This window comes from Delphinapterus leucas, chromosome 8, assembly GCF_059928025.1.
Source record: "Delphinapterus leucas isolate spDelLeu-1000000601 "Yukka" chromosome 8, BTC_Dleu_Yukka2, whole genome shotgun sequence".
NCBI lineage: Eukaryota > Metazoa > Chordata > Mammalia > Artiodactyla > Monodontidae > Delphinapterus > Delphinapterus leucas.
The window spans coordinates 78,765,562-78,778,961 of record NC_143136.1 but is presented as its reverse complement, the minus strand read 5'-3'; the positions used below and the strand labels follow the sequence as shown (position 1 = coordinate 78,778,961).

Genomic DNA, 13,400 nt, shown 5'->3' with positions numbered 1-13,400 from the left:
TGTGGCCTGCCCCAGCCTGCTCTGAACATGACCTTCCACTGATTCCTTAAGGCAGTGTTAATACAAATCTAAGGAAGCTGCAAAGCTTCTCTGAAGACACAGGAAAGGGTAACAAGAAACTGGAGCACCAAAGAAAAAGCAGCCATCACTTTATTATCTACTATGCCCGTTGGGAAGAGCACTCTGGGCTTATTCCCCCATTGCTTTTTCCTCTAGTCCCAGGGTCCAAACTGCTTTCCTTGGGTTTCAGGGAGAAAATTTGAAAGTCTCACTGCTTCTTTACTCAGAGCAAGCTACATTTATACCCACTATATCCCAACCTCTCTGATCCAGTTGGGTCTGTACTTTGCCTCTCAGAAGTAGGTGGCCCATCAATATGCTTTCCTAATCAAAAGGATAAGTTTTCCTCTGTTGAGGACGGTTCATGTGGAAGCATCTGAAATTAGGTTTTTAAATTACATTTTCTTTCCTCCACACTTGTATGATCTCATTTAATTCTCATTACAAAGTAGACATTATTCCGATTTTCCAAAGAAAAGTGAAGCTAAAAGAGGTGGCTCAGAGGTTAATTTGCTCCAAATTACACAATCAGTAAGGGATGGAGAGACGAGTCAAAACTGAATCCAGCTAAAACCCTGGCTGGCCACCACCAGCCTACACTGCCTCCCCTGCAGAGATGGGGACCAAGGTCAAGGTCAGTTTTCTCCTCACAGCAGGGCCACTTGCTTCCCTCCCTTTTGGAAATCCTTTTTGCCTAGATGTCTAGAAATTCAAGGACACATTTTGTAGAATCTGTGTGTCTTTCCTCAGTGAGTGGAGGAAACAAATTCCCAGAAATGGGCAGAGGGAGGTAAATATGTAGATAAGAGGGCAGGAAAATCAAGAAATTAACACCTCATAGCCTTGACTGTTTTTTCAAAAAATTATGAAGCAAGGTTGTCTGCTGAGCTTGGGGAAAGGAAAGTAAGGAAAATGGTAGAGGAGAGCTGAGCTGTCCACTGAAGTGTTGCAATACCTCATGTGGGCAAGAAGGGGCACCTGCTGTGGGTGGAGTTAGGTGCTTCAGGAGACACTCTACAAAATGGGATTCCTGTCTGTTACTCGGCTATTAATGCATCCACCATATCAGGGTAAAGGCAATTCCACTGTACTCTAAGAGACAAAAATCTCACCCTGACCAATGGAATGACATTTTAATACCAAGCACTTTGGAAAGTTCCTGGGGTTAGCAAGGGGTCTGGGGATTAGCTATTCAAAATTAGCTACGTTGCCATTTTGAATAGGAAATCCTCTCAGAAATGCCTCTCATATCATATCCTACAGGCAGCTGTGTCAAAGTCTGCTCTTCAACTCTGAGACCTTCCCCTTTCCTAAAATTTTTCCTTGAGTCTCAAGAGGGCTCTTTTGAAAAGTGCATCTTCGTATTATCAGGTCCCAGGTTCTTATTTAGAAGTAGGAGTTTTCTAATATAAATTCTCTTGAACCTCTCTTGAACTCTTCCCCAAATCCTCTGCATGGAGTTGTTGGGCCAGTGCCTGTCATAGACACCACGAGAACTGGGCCACAGCCTTTGGAGGAAATGGCACCATTATCTTAAATGAGAGGAAAACTTTCCTTTTGGAGACTACCCCCAACATTGAATCTTGGCTTGGCTTTTGCAAAACCATACCCAAAACGTTTCATTTTAGAAAAAATTCACATTAGCATTGTTTGGCATTATTTTCATTCTCTCTCCTCTTCCTATACCTGTTGTCTTCATTTCTGTTGCATGTGAACTTGTTCTCACCATGAGACAGCTCAGCTGAGAACATTAATTCAAATAAACATGTCAATGTCACTCTAAAATAATGAGTCCCATGCTAGTACACTACGTTGACATGTACCACTTAGGAAATGTTGTATTCTGGGGAGTAGGGGCAGAATATGGTTGTTGTGATTGAATAAATACATGTGTGTCCTTAGTTTAGCCTTATTTACAATAAAATCCAAAATTTCCCCCGTGGTTACAAGGCCATAGGTAGTATGACCTTTCACTATCTCAGACCTCATCTCCCATCCAAACCTTGTGGATTCTACATCCTACAAAATATTTTGAATACGCAAGTTTTCCTTTGAATCTAAAGCCTCTTTAGCCACGTCTTTTGGCTCACCTTATCACAGCTCTGCAATGCAACCCACTTATACTGCACTACTTTTGTTCTCCTTATCATACTTTTATACCTCCTTATCTTTCACATGTTTTCTCTGCCTCAAATCATTTCCTCTTCTTCCCCTGGTTAACTTTCACTCTTCTTTTAAGACACAGCTCAAATGCCACTCTCTCCCCAAAGCCTTCCTTGACCTGTCCCCCAGTCCGAGTTAACTGAGTTAAACGTATTCTTTACTGCCATACTGTAATCATTTGTCAACTTGTCCAAATGCCCTACATGACAGAGAGAGTTGTTGTCTACCAAATCCCACTCATTGATTGTGATACAGTGGTGACCAGGAAGTGGCTCTCCAGCCAGGGACTGTATTTCCCAGCCTCCCTTGGATCTTGTGGTTGCCATGTGACCAGCTCTTGCCCATGGAATATGATCAGAAGTCAGGCATGCCACTTTTAGGGCTGAGGCCTTTAAGAAGGAGACATATCTCCTCCATGCTCTGTCCCCTTCTTCAGCCTTGATGCAGTTAACAGCAAGGCCTTGGGGATGGTAGAGTCACAAGACGGAAGGACCTGGCCGTCAAATTGGAACACCTGCCTTGGACAATTATGGGAGAAATAAACAACTTCAAGGAATCTCTGACTTATTTTGGTTTACAGGTAGATAGGTAAATCTGTAGAAAACCAGCCAGTTGAATTCAGCAGCATCTGATCATTTTATAGGATTTTTGGTTCAACAGACTTATTTAGGTGGTTCCAGTATTTGAAGGAGGAAAGGATAAACATCTGGACAACTAGAAAAATCTCTGAATACATGTTAAAAGTTCAACTCAGAGCTGTTTCTATCCACTTACTTTTCAAACAATACCTTAGAATTAATTTTAATACCATTTTTGTTGAGTGGACTGAGAATTCAAGAAGTATATGCATACAGAACATTATTAATTTAAATGTATAATCACTAGCAAACATCTCTGAAATGTTGTCATTGTTCTGATAAATCTATCTTTTAAAAATACTTGGTAGACTAGTACTTTTGTGATAATGTAACTGATTAGTATTAAATAACTTGAGCAGTAATTTTGAAAGAACAGACTTGAGGAAGGAATAAAGTTTTGAGTTTAAACCAGGAGAACTTTCCAAATGTTTGTTTGAAGTTGGAAAGAAGGAAAGAAACACAGATACTGGCAACAAAGGTTGAAGGGAGAGAGGGAGGGGAAAAGGAGAGGCCATTCTATGTAAGGACGTTGTTACTTGAAGGACCAGGAGAAGATCAATGGTAATGAAATTTGAGAAAATGGAAAAAGGAAGCAAGAGGTGGGTAGTAGGGAAGATGAATTTTTCAGACATACACATCACATTTCAGACATCTGAACAATCACACAGGCAACATATGTCTGTAGGCAACATGAGTCTCAATAAAAAGCAAATGGTCAGGGACGGAGAGGGAGGTTTGGTAATACCCTGAATGACTTGGAATAGCAGAGTGGTGGTGTGTCTTGAGGAATTCCCACAATATAGGGTGAAAGAGGAGTCAGTAGGCACAAATATGAAAAAAATACATCCCAAAGAGGAACCAAGCTATGTGACTGATACCTAATAAAAGAGAGAGATGCTCTGGCACAGACTTATTTCTCATGAGTCTTGGGCCAGAAATCTTACAACCAGAAGCAGAAATACTTACATGTCTAATGTTATGTTTCTAACACTGCCCAAGCTAACTTCATAAATCTTCCCCACGAGATTAAGCAACCTGGGAACATACGTGGTTTCATTCTCTACATCCCTGACCCCTAGCACCACCTCTAAGACATGGTAGGTATTCAGGTATCTGTTGAATTTTATTTTGCTATTGTATATAGAAGCTGAAAGATACATTTTTGGACACTAGAGAAGAGGAGTGAGGAGATACATATGGTGTCAAAAAATCACTTGTAGCTAAAATATTGTCCTAGGAAAACTAGCTATGCACTTAATGGATTTTTGGTCAGGTTATTGGTCCACTGAATGCTACTCACTTGTGTTTCCTTTGAGCCAAGGAGGGTGGGAACTCTGACTCCTTGCTTTCATGCTGTTGGGACTCGTGCACTTATATGCTTGTCAGCCTTGCACTGCAAGGGAACAGATAACTAATAAATATCCCCGAAACACATTTCTTAAATGTCTTAGATGAAATTACCAATGTAGGTTTAAATTCCAGACATGTATATAATGTTTTCTTCCAAGGTCTCCCGCCAAAGAACTTTTCCAAAAAGCAAAATTCTTAACGCTGTCCACCCTTTCCTGAATTCCTAACGTGGGCTATGCAAGCTGGTATGGTTACACTTTGAAGACACAAAAACATTAAAAAGAAAAAACAGCACAAGGTTTCCTTTGACTTTAGTGAGTAGACTTCCAGCTCATTTCCTTTAAAACACTGCCCCTGAATTGCAAATTACTTCATGGTCTTTTTTTAAGTGCACTCTCCTCCTAGACTGACAGAGCCAGCTGCAGCATTGTACTGTCTATGGAAATGATATCATCAGCACTCTGTCCTTGAATAAGACCACAATCATTACATGTGGCTCCTTTTCACACAGCAGGAACGGAATACATGCTTGTTTACAGCAACGGTACCCAGAAAGTCATCACGTTGGCACTCTTGTCGGCAGCTTAAAGTCAAAAGGAAGTTTAGCATGAATTACCTGAATCCTCTTTTAAAGTAAGAGTCATTTTACTTTTAATACATTACTAATGTTTAAAGTGTTAGCTTGTTTTCTAACATTCAAATTCAGCACATTAATTATAATTAATTTTTTTTTTTTTTTTTTTTTTTGCGGTACGCAGGCCTCTCACTGTCGTGGCCTCTCCCGTTGCAGAGCACAGGCTCCGGACGCGCAGGCTCAGCGGCCATGGCTCACGGGCCCAGCCGCTCCGCGGCATGTGGGATCCTCCCAGACAGGGGCACGAACCCGTGTCCCCTGCATCGGGAGGCGGACTCTCAACCACTGCGCCACCAGGGAAGCCCAATTATAATTAATTTTGATAAGTCAGCTGAAAATTATATTTGCTTATAGTCATTATTCACTAGATATATTTATATTTCTTATATTTCTCTGTTCCAACTTTATATCAAAAGTATAACATACTGTTTAATTGTAATTATTTGATACTAATTACAGAAATTTAATCTAATAATTAAATTATTAAATAAAAATAAAAGAATAGTTACAACTAAGTCATTTTTATACCTTCCCACAATCCCATTCCTTATAGAGAGCCACTGTTACCCATTTGGTATAATTCCCTTATATATCAACTTTGCTTTTTCATAGATGGACTCTTAAATGCATTCATTTTAAGGGGTAGCAAATAATTTTGTCTGAATCAAATGAATTTGTTCTTTAATCAAATGATAATATAAGAATAAAACATTTGAGAGCCATACTCACCATGAAGAATGTTGTATAAACATCTTTTATTAAAGTAATGCTCTCACCTGGCAAACATTAGTGAAGCAATCCATTAAACTATAAATAATTTTAATTTGGCTCTCATTTATCAAGTACAAAAAACAAGCAGGCAACTTAATAATGTGAAAAAAAATTTGTATTTTCTTAAAAACTGACTACCATTCTCTCTCTCAAATACATCCTATTTTTATTAAAATGAAGCCAAAATGCTAACACTATATGTACAAAAAGACCATTAAACATTTAAAATTTATTTCTATCTTTAGTAAATCCATCTTTCCCATTTTTTGTCAATTATTATTTTCCTATTTTCAAAAAGTGAACACATTTTTAAAAATTCTAAATAAATGTAAAATTTTAATTAAATTTGATACTAATTAAATTTTAATTATACTGCTCCCCATTTTTTTACCCAGTAAATGTGGGAACTTACAGAAAATGGACAGAAATAAAACAACAATTTTATCTGTTTTTGTTTTACATGGGGTTTCACAGAATATCACTTAAGAAAAAAGGGTTTTGCAAATGAGGAAGTTGAGGTCTTAAAGCACTGGAAGTGCGTACACGGCAGATCTAAGTTTATCACTTAGGTTGTCTCCCAGCCTAGTGTTTGGTTTACTATACCAGCCTGCTTATATGAAGAGTTCTTGAACCCCGCACAGGAAATAATACCTCTTTTTTCTAACTCTCACTGCATTTTGCTTGTATCTTTTGAAAAATAACCATTTGAATGGATCTTATCCATGGTCAAGAATCCTTCAAAAGCAGTAAAATATCAACAACAAGCTAAAAGAGTAGTTCGTATCTTTATATCCACAATGATTGATGGGAATTCTATCAAAATTAATCAACCTTGCAACTGGAGTTTGCAAATGGTATTGTATCAGTGAATTAATATTTACTAATCACCTTGATCTCTCTTCATAATGCCCCAAATGCAGTTAGACGAAGATAAAACAAACAAAAAAACAGAGTTGCACCTCATTTACTTATAAATTAGAAACATTTTTGTATTTTTCCTACCCCATTAAGATGATTCTTTAAAAACAAACAAAAATGATCCAACACTGGTTTCTAAGTATGAACGTAACGTGCTCAATACAGAATATCTGGCATGTACAAAAGCATAAAGAATCAGAAAAGTATCAACCATAATGCTGTCATCTTACAACAACCTGTAATATATACTGTTAGGATACATTTTCTTCCTTTTTTCTATGCTTTTTTCCTAAACATAGTTGAGATCATACTAGATGTAAAAGTTTGTATCCTTTCTTCCCCACTTACCTGTCACATCAGTTATTTCCCCACATTGTTAAAATCTCCTTGTAAAGAAAATTTAATGGCAGCATGTTTCACCTTATAATTTAACAAATCCCTTAATATGTTGGACATTAATGGATGGACACTGGATATATATTTTGAAGGAATTAACACAGGACTTTCAACACTTTTTACCTTTGAATTGTATTCAATGTATGGCTTAAGTAGGGTTCTACAAAAAAGGCAAAATCTTAAAAACAAAGAAAATGTAGGAAATATATTCCAGTAGATAAAAAGCCAATCATGTCCTCTTTACTGATCCTATCACATTAACTAGAAACAGTTTACTGGGGGAAAAAAGGAATAAATATAAAGTCATTATCATCTACTCAGCGTACAAAAAAAATATCCTACAACCATTAGGTATAGTTATTTTCCATCTTCTCCATCACAAAAGTTTTGAACAACAAACCATAAAGAAAGCTTAATATATCCAATTAAAATTTTTAATTCTTCTGAGACCAACTTAAGATACCACACACACACACACACACACACACACACACAAAAGGTAAAAAGATTAATGACACATGGCAAAAGATCATTGTACTTTAAAACAACTTTCACAAAGCAGGAGCAAAATGTACAAAGGAGGCAGAAAATTTATATAATACAAATGACCAAAAATCTATGAAGATGTTCAATCTCATACCTCAAACATACCCAGAGAGTAGCTAAGAATTTAAAAGGATGAAACAGTAAGTGTTTGAAATATACAAAGATGTGTTCCTGCAACTTAAAAACTTGTCCATCAAAAGCAATTTTCTTGCGAGAGATAACGGTAAGATGGGAGTTTCAGTCACACTGGGAAAGAGTACAATCTCTATTATTAAAATGAATGTAAACTTCCTCTAAAACAAAGAACCTTTAAAAGAAAAGCAAAAGGACTAGCATTAAAGGCTGCCAGTTGTACACTGACACATTTGCAGGAAAGCATCACCAAGGCAGAAGACCAGTCATCTCTGTTAGATGATAAAGTGTTAGAGATTACTCTTCCCCCACATTAAAAAAACATGAGCTGAGAGTACCTTTTTTAGGTTTTTCCCTTCTGTTCTTCCAAAAAAAGTCTATGATTAGCACAGGATGGATACAAGTGGATTAACAAATAAACTTTGCACAATAATTAAAGGCTAAAGATCACAGAAAAGTCGAGGGTAGAGAGAAGCTCTGTGCTGCCCTTTGCTAAGTGAGGGAGAACTAGTCAATGTACAGCACAACCTGAAAATGCCTGGAGAGCAGTGATGGCCTGTGAGGAGCAATGAACAGGTCAACAAATCTTACTATAATATAAAAAGTCTTGGGACTTCCCTGGTGGCACAGTGGTTAAGAATCCGCCTGCCATAGCAGGGGACACGGGTTCAAACCCTGGTCCGGGAAGATCCTACTTGCCGTGGAGCAACTAAGCCCATGCGCCACAACTACTGAGCCTGCACTCTAGAGCCCGCAAGCCACAACTACTGAGCCCGTATGCCACAACTACTGAAGCCCACGTGCCTAGAGCCCGTGCTCCGCAACAACAGAAGCCACCGCAACGAGAAGCCTGTGCACCGCAACGAAGAGTAGCAGCCAAAAATAAATAAATTAATTAATTTTTTTAAAAAAAATGTCTTAATATAGAGATGGTCATGTGCTTGAGTGAAGAATTGACCAGGATGTGGGTACTCTTTGGGTAAGATAATTATGCAACATGTCAATAACGCCTTTTAAAAATTCAAGCACGTTTACACAGCAATTCAATTTGTAATTTGAATAAAAAATAAATTCAAGTATTAATTGTATTATTTTTAAAGGTGAGAACTAAGGAACAATTTAACAACAGAAGACTGGTTAGATAAATTATGATAATCCAAACAGGCAAACATAATACATCCAGTAAAATAATGTTTCATGTGTAAAAGATGTTTATAGTATATTGTGGAAAAATTACAGGGTTTTTTAGAATTCTGTATTCAAAATATTGACTCAAATATATACCCATTCCAAAGTGTTGATACTGGTTTTATTAGAATGATGAGACAGTGAATGATTTTTTTTTTTTTTTTTTTGCGGTACGTGGGCCTCTCACCGTTGTGGCCTCTCCTGTTGCGGAGCACAGGCTCCGGATGCGCAGGCTCAGCGGCCATGGCTCGTGGGCCTAGCTGCTCCGTGGCATGTGGGATCTTCCCGGAACAGGGCACGAACCCGTGTCCCCTGCATCGGCAGGCGGACTCTCAACCACTGCGCCACCAGGGAAGCCCTGAATGATTTTAATTTTCTTCTTGCTTATTATGTCTCTTTTCTGGTTTTCACACAAAGAAATCATGCATTTCTTATGTAATTTTTTTATATTCATAAACACTTTTATATGCTAAAAAGATAATTATAGGGACTTCCCTGGTGGCGCTGTGGATAAGAATCTGCCTGCCAATGCAGGGGACACAGGTTCGAGCCCTGGTCCGGGAAGATCCCACATGCCTTGGAGCAACTAAGCCCGTGTGCCACAACTACTGTGCCTGCACTCTAGAGCCCACAAGCCACAACTAATGAGCCAGCACACCTAGAGCCCATGCTCCGCAATAAGAGAAGCCACCACAATGAGAAGCCCACGCACCACAACGAAGAGTAGCCCCCGCTAGCCGCAACTAGAGAAAGCCCGCGTGCAGCAAGGAAGACCCAATGCAGCCAAAAATAAATAAAATTAAATCTTTAAAAAGAAAGAAAAGATAATTATTAAAATTAAAGGGACAAATGGGGAAGTTTAATGATCAAGGACTAATATATTTAGTATTTAAAGAACTTATTCCATTTACAAGAAAAACACTAAGATTCTAACAGTAAATGAACAAAAGAATAATTAAGAGGACATTGAAGCATATAAGAAAAATAGTCTCAATAATCAAATATGTGCTTATCCTTTTATTAGAGTGGAAATTCCCCCACCCAAAATATACAATACTAATAAAATATGAAATAATAGGCATTCTCAAATCCCATCAAACCATCTTCTCTTCTGGGATTCTAGTCAAAAGAAATACTCCTAACTATGAAAACAACTTTCACTGGAAGATGTCAATCACAATGTTCCTTGTAAAATAAAATAATGGAAATACAGTAGAAGATTACTTGGGGATTTGAATACTAGAAGAATTCAAACACTGGATCTGTTTCAAAAAGATTTTATCCATTTTGATACAGAATGATTTGCTAGAATGTAAGCCATGTAGTGATGCGAATAACTGGTCACTTACGCAGCCCAACTCATGGGATCCCCCAAAAGTTGGTTCCAGTCATTAGGAACACATTCAAAAGCACTGCCAGAGGCTATTTTACATTGTGAAAATATTCTTTTCATGGGATAAAGTTTACTTAGCACCCAAAAGAGGATATTCCAGATGTGAAAACTAAAAAAAGGAAGGGCATAAAAGATCAAGAAGATGATGACACAGATCTTTTCCCAAAAGAGCTGTTGTACCATTTACTATTTCAATGTCTACAGATGGTAAACCACAAACTCTGCTGCATTCCTGACATTCCTAGATGCCGATTCACACAGATCTCAAAGAAATAAAATTTGTATATATTTATTTGCACTGCATGATACTTTTAGGCCATTTTTAAGGAAATATGTCTTATTCCTACTAGAAGAACTAGTCAGAAAAATAGTCACCCTGAATTCCTTTTGAAATAAGGCAGAATTAAATAAAAGTTGAGATAAAAATTGAAATAAGAATTAAATGAGGTAGTATGCTACAATCACAGACATAAGAAAAACTCATTCATGGTGGGGGGCAGGACACAAAAATATTAATAGTTCATTAATTTGTCTGTCAACACGTATAAACTGAACACCTGTCACATACTAGGCACCGTATTTGGCGCTGAGAGATGTAAACTGGTAAACACAGCAATCGTGGTCACTGTGGTCCTGCAGCTTACATTGCAGAGGGGAGAAAGACCGCTACTCAACAAGCATGCGTGTGGAGGTGCCGTCCCCCAGGCATCCGCAACGTTTTTCCTCCGTTTTCTCCTGTTTACTGTCAACCATTCTCATGACTGTTCACTTTAAAAAATATTCACTTTAAACGACTGGACCCTCCTCACATTTTAAGACAAATTAATCACACAAACTGGTCACACTGTTTATCAGGTTCATGTCCAATTCAAGTACCCAGAAGTAAAAGGATGCTATTAGTTGACGGAGTTCCATAAAAAGGTTCCTAGAGAAGATGAGGACAATCGTTTTTTCATTTGCATAATGCAACCGTCATACCTTTTCAATTGCCCTGGCGATCCCAGCCCTGGACAGTTAATAGAGCTACCATCACCAAGTCTGCACACATTAAGACAATAAACCAGAATGAAAACACTGACAACATGGATGTGTGAATAGTAATTATAATTAACCTTTTCTAAAAGAAAAGGTATATGTAATAGTACATAATAGGGTAACAATTTAACTTGTCTTTTTTTTGCTGTTCTTTTTACTCAAAGCATAAAGCAGAGACAATACTTTTTACCAGGTTAACATGCAACTTAAAAAAAAAGTTAATATACATATTAAACATGGAAATTCAGCAGTAAAATCATATTTGTTATTTCCCCTCAAACATACCTTAACATTATTCCTTTATTGCATTATAAACTAGGTCCTACTACTGGTCACCTGACCCAATGCCTTACATTTCTGGAACTTGACATTTCAGTCAGTTATGGACACAGGAATGATGTTACAAGTATAATGAAGTAACACACCTGCAAAGAAGCTGATTGCACTGCTTTACCAATGGAGAGGTCCCTATACCATCTGCCACTCCATCCCAACATGAGCACAAACATAAATATCCCCCAGCCACCCACGAAGTTGTCTTGTCAAGAAGGCTCTGAAGCATTATTTCCCTAGGTACCTAACATATCAGCACTGATGAAATAGAAAAGCACCCAAGTGCTCTAAGATTATCACTTTTTGGAATATTCCTTGAATGTACAATTTTCCTAGGATACAGAGAAATACAAGTTAATAAAATGATAAAGAGATAAGAAAAATTTTCCACCTCTTCTTGCATACAAAGCTTGAGTCAAAACCTTGTATCATATTAGAAATTCCAATACAACAAACCTAAAAATTTTCAAAATGTTTCTAATTAGTTGTATTAAATGCAGCTTCAACTATATCAATATACATAGAGCACATATGTCAATATATAGAGACTAGTTGGAACACATTTTCATCTAGTTTCTCTAGGAAAATATAAGCAAGGAAGATTAATATCTACAAGATACATTTGTCATATTTAAAAATCAATATAGTTAGTAAAATATATTTTAAGCACAAATTAAAATTAGTATTCATTTTTCTCATCTCTAGCAACCAAAAGAGCCCTCATTAGACATAATTATAGCTTCCTTTTCAATGTATTATCTTGAACATTAACCCAGAAATTATCTTTAAAAGTGCTCTGCAGGTATCACTTCCTCTTAAGGAACCACAGAGGGACATAATGTAACAAAAGACTACTCTAATCTAAAGGACTATTTCAAGCAAAAATAATTAGAGGACTTCTTTACATCACCAATGTAAGAAGTTTTGGAAGAGAATAGTATATATTATAATAATTAAAATCACATATACATTTCACTTTTCATGCAAGATTGTTTAAAATATAAACAAAATGTAATTGTGAATCACTGAAAATACAGTCTTTGCCCCCAGAGTTTACAGTCAAAAAAGAAAGAAAGAAAGAAAGAGAAAGGAAGGAAGGAGGGGAGGAAGGGAGCGGAAAGGAAGAAAGAAGGAATGAAGGGAGGGAGGGAGGGAGGGAAGGAGGCAAGGGAAAGGAAGAAAGAAGGAAGGAATGAAGGGAGGGAGGGAGGGAGGGAGGGAAGGAGGCAAAGGAAAGGAAGAAAGAAGGAAGGAATGAAGGGAGGGAGGGAGGGGAAAGGAAGAAGGAATGAAGGGAGGGAGGGAGGGGGGAGGGAGGGAGGGAGGGAGGGAGGGAGGGAGGAAGGGAGGAAGGAAGGAAGGAAGGAAGGAAGGAAGGAAGGAAGGAAGGAAGGAAGAATGAACATGAGAAACATAGTAGAGTTCTATCAAATATTTCATTTTATAAGGAGAATCTAAAGAGGAAGGATTCTGGTGTGCACACACATGAAATGGCTCAAGATCTAAATGATACGACTTAAAATTACTAACCACTAAGTATGAGAATTAAGAGGCTACTCTTACACAAGCAACAAACTTTTACTAAGATTTTAAAACACAATATAATTTTCTGTGTGTTAAAACTATTTAAAAAGAACAGAAATAGAGTCTAGTTTTCTAGTCTCTGCATTAACTAACACCAGGGTCATGGAATATTTGTATTAGGAAAGAGAAAAAATGGTTTTGCTCGTGCTTCCTTAACCTATGGTTTATTCAGGGTTAGGATGGGTATTTTCAGTTTTGAGGCTTTTTAGTCAAACCAAGCAAAAATTATGACTTAAAAACCCTCAAGGCTGTATCATCA

At 37.5% G+C, this 13,400-nt stretch overlaps 1 protein-coding gene across 1 annotated transcript in view; it reads right to left on the bottom strand.

Annotated features, from left to right (window-relative positions):
- The window catches only part of NEB (nebulin), a 274,540-nt gene that overhangs the window by 256,877 nt on the left and 4,263 nt on the right, over positions 1-13,400 (bottom strand). Inside the window, exon 2 of the mRNA XM_089916822.1 lies at positions 4,162-4,794. The gene's annotated coding sequence lies outside the window, so the exon portion shown is untranslated. The remainder of the gene's footprint in view (positions 1-4,161; positions 4,795-13,400) is intronic.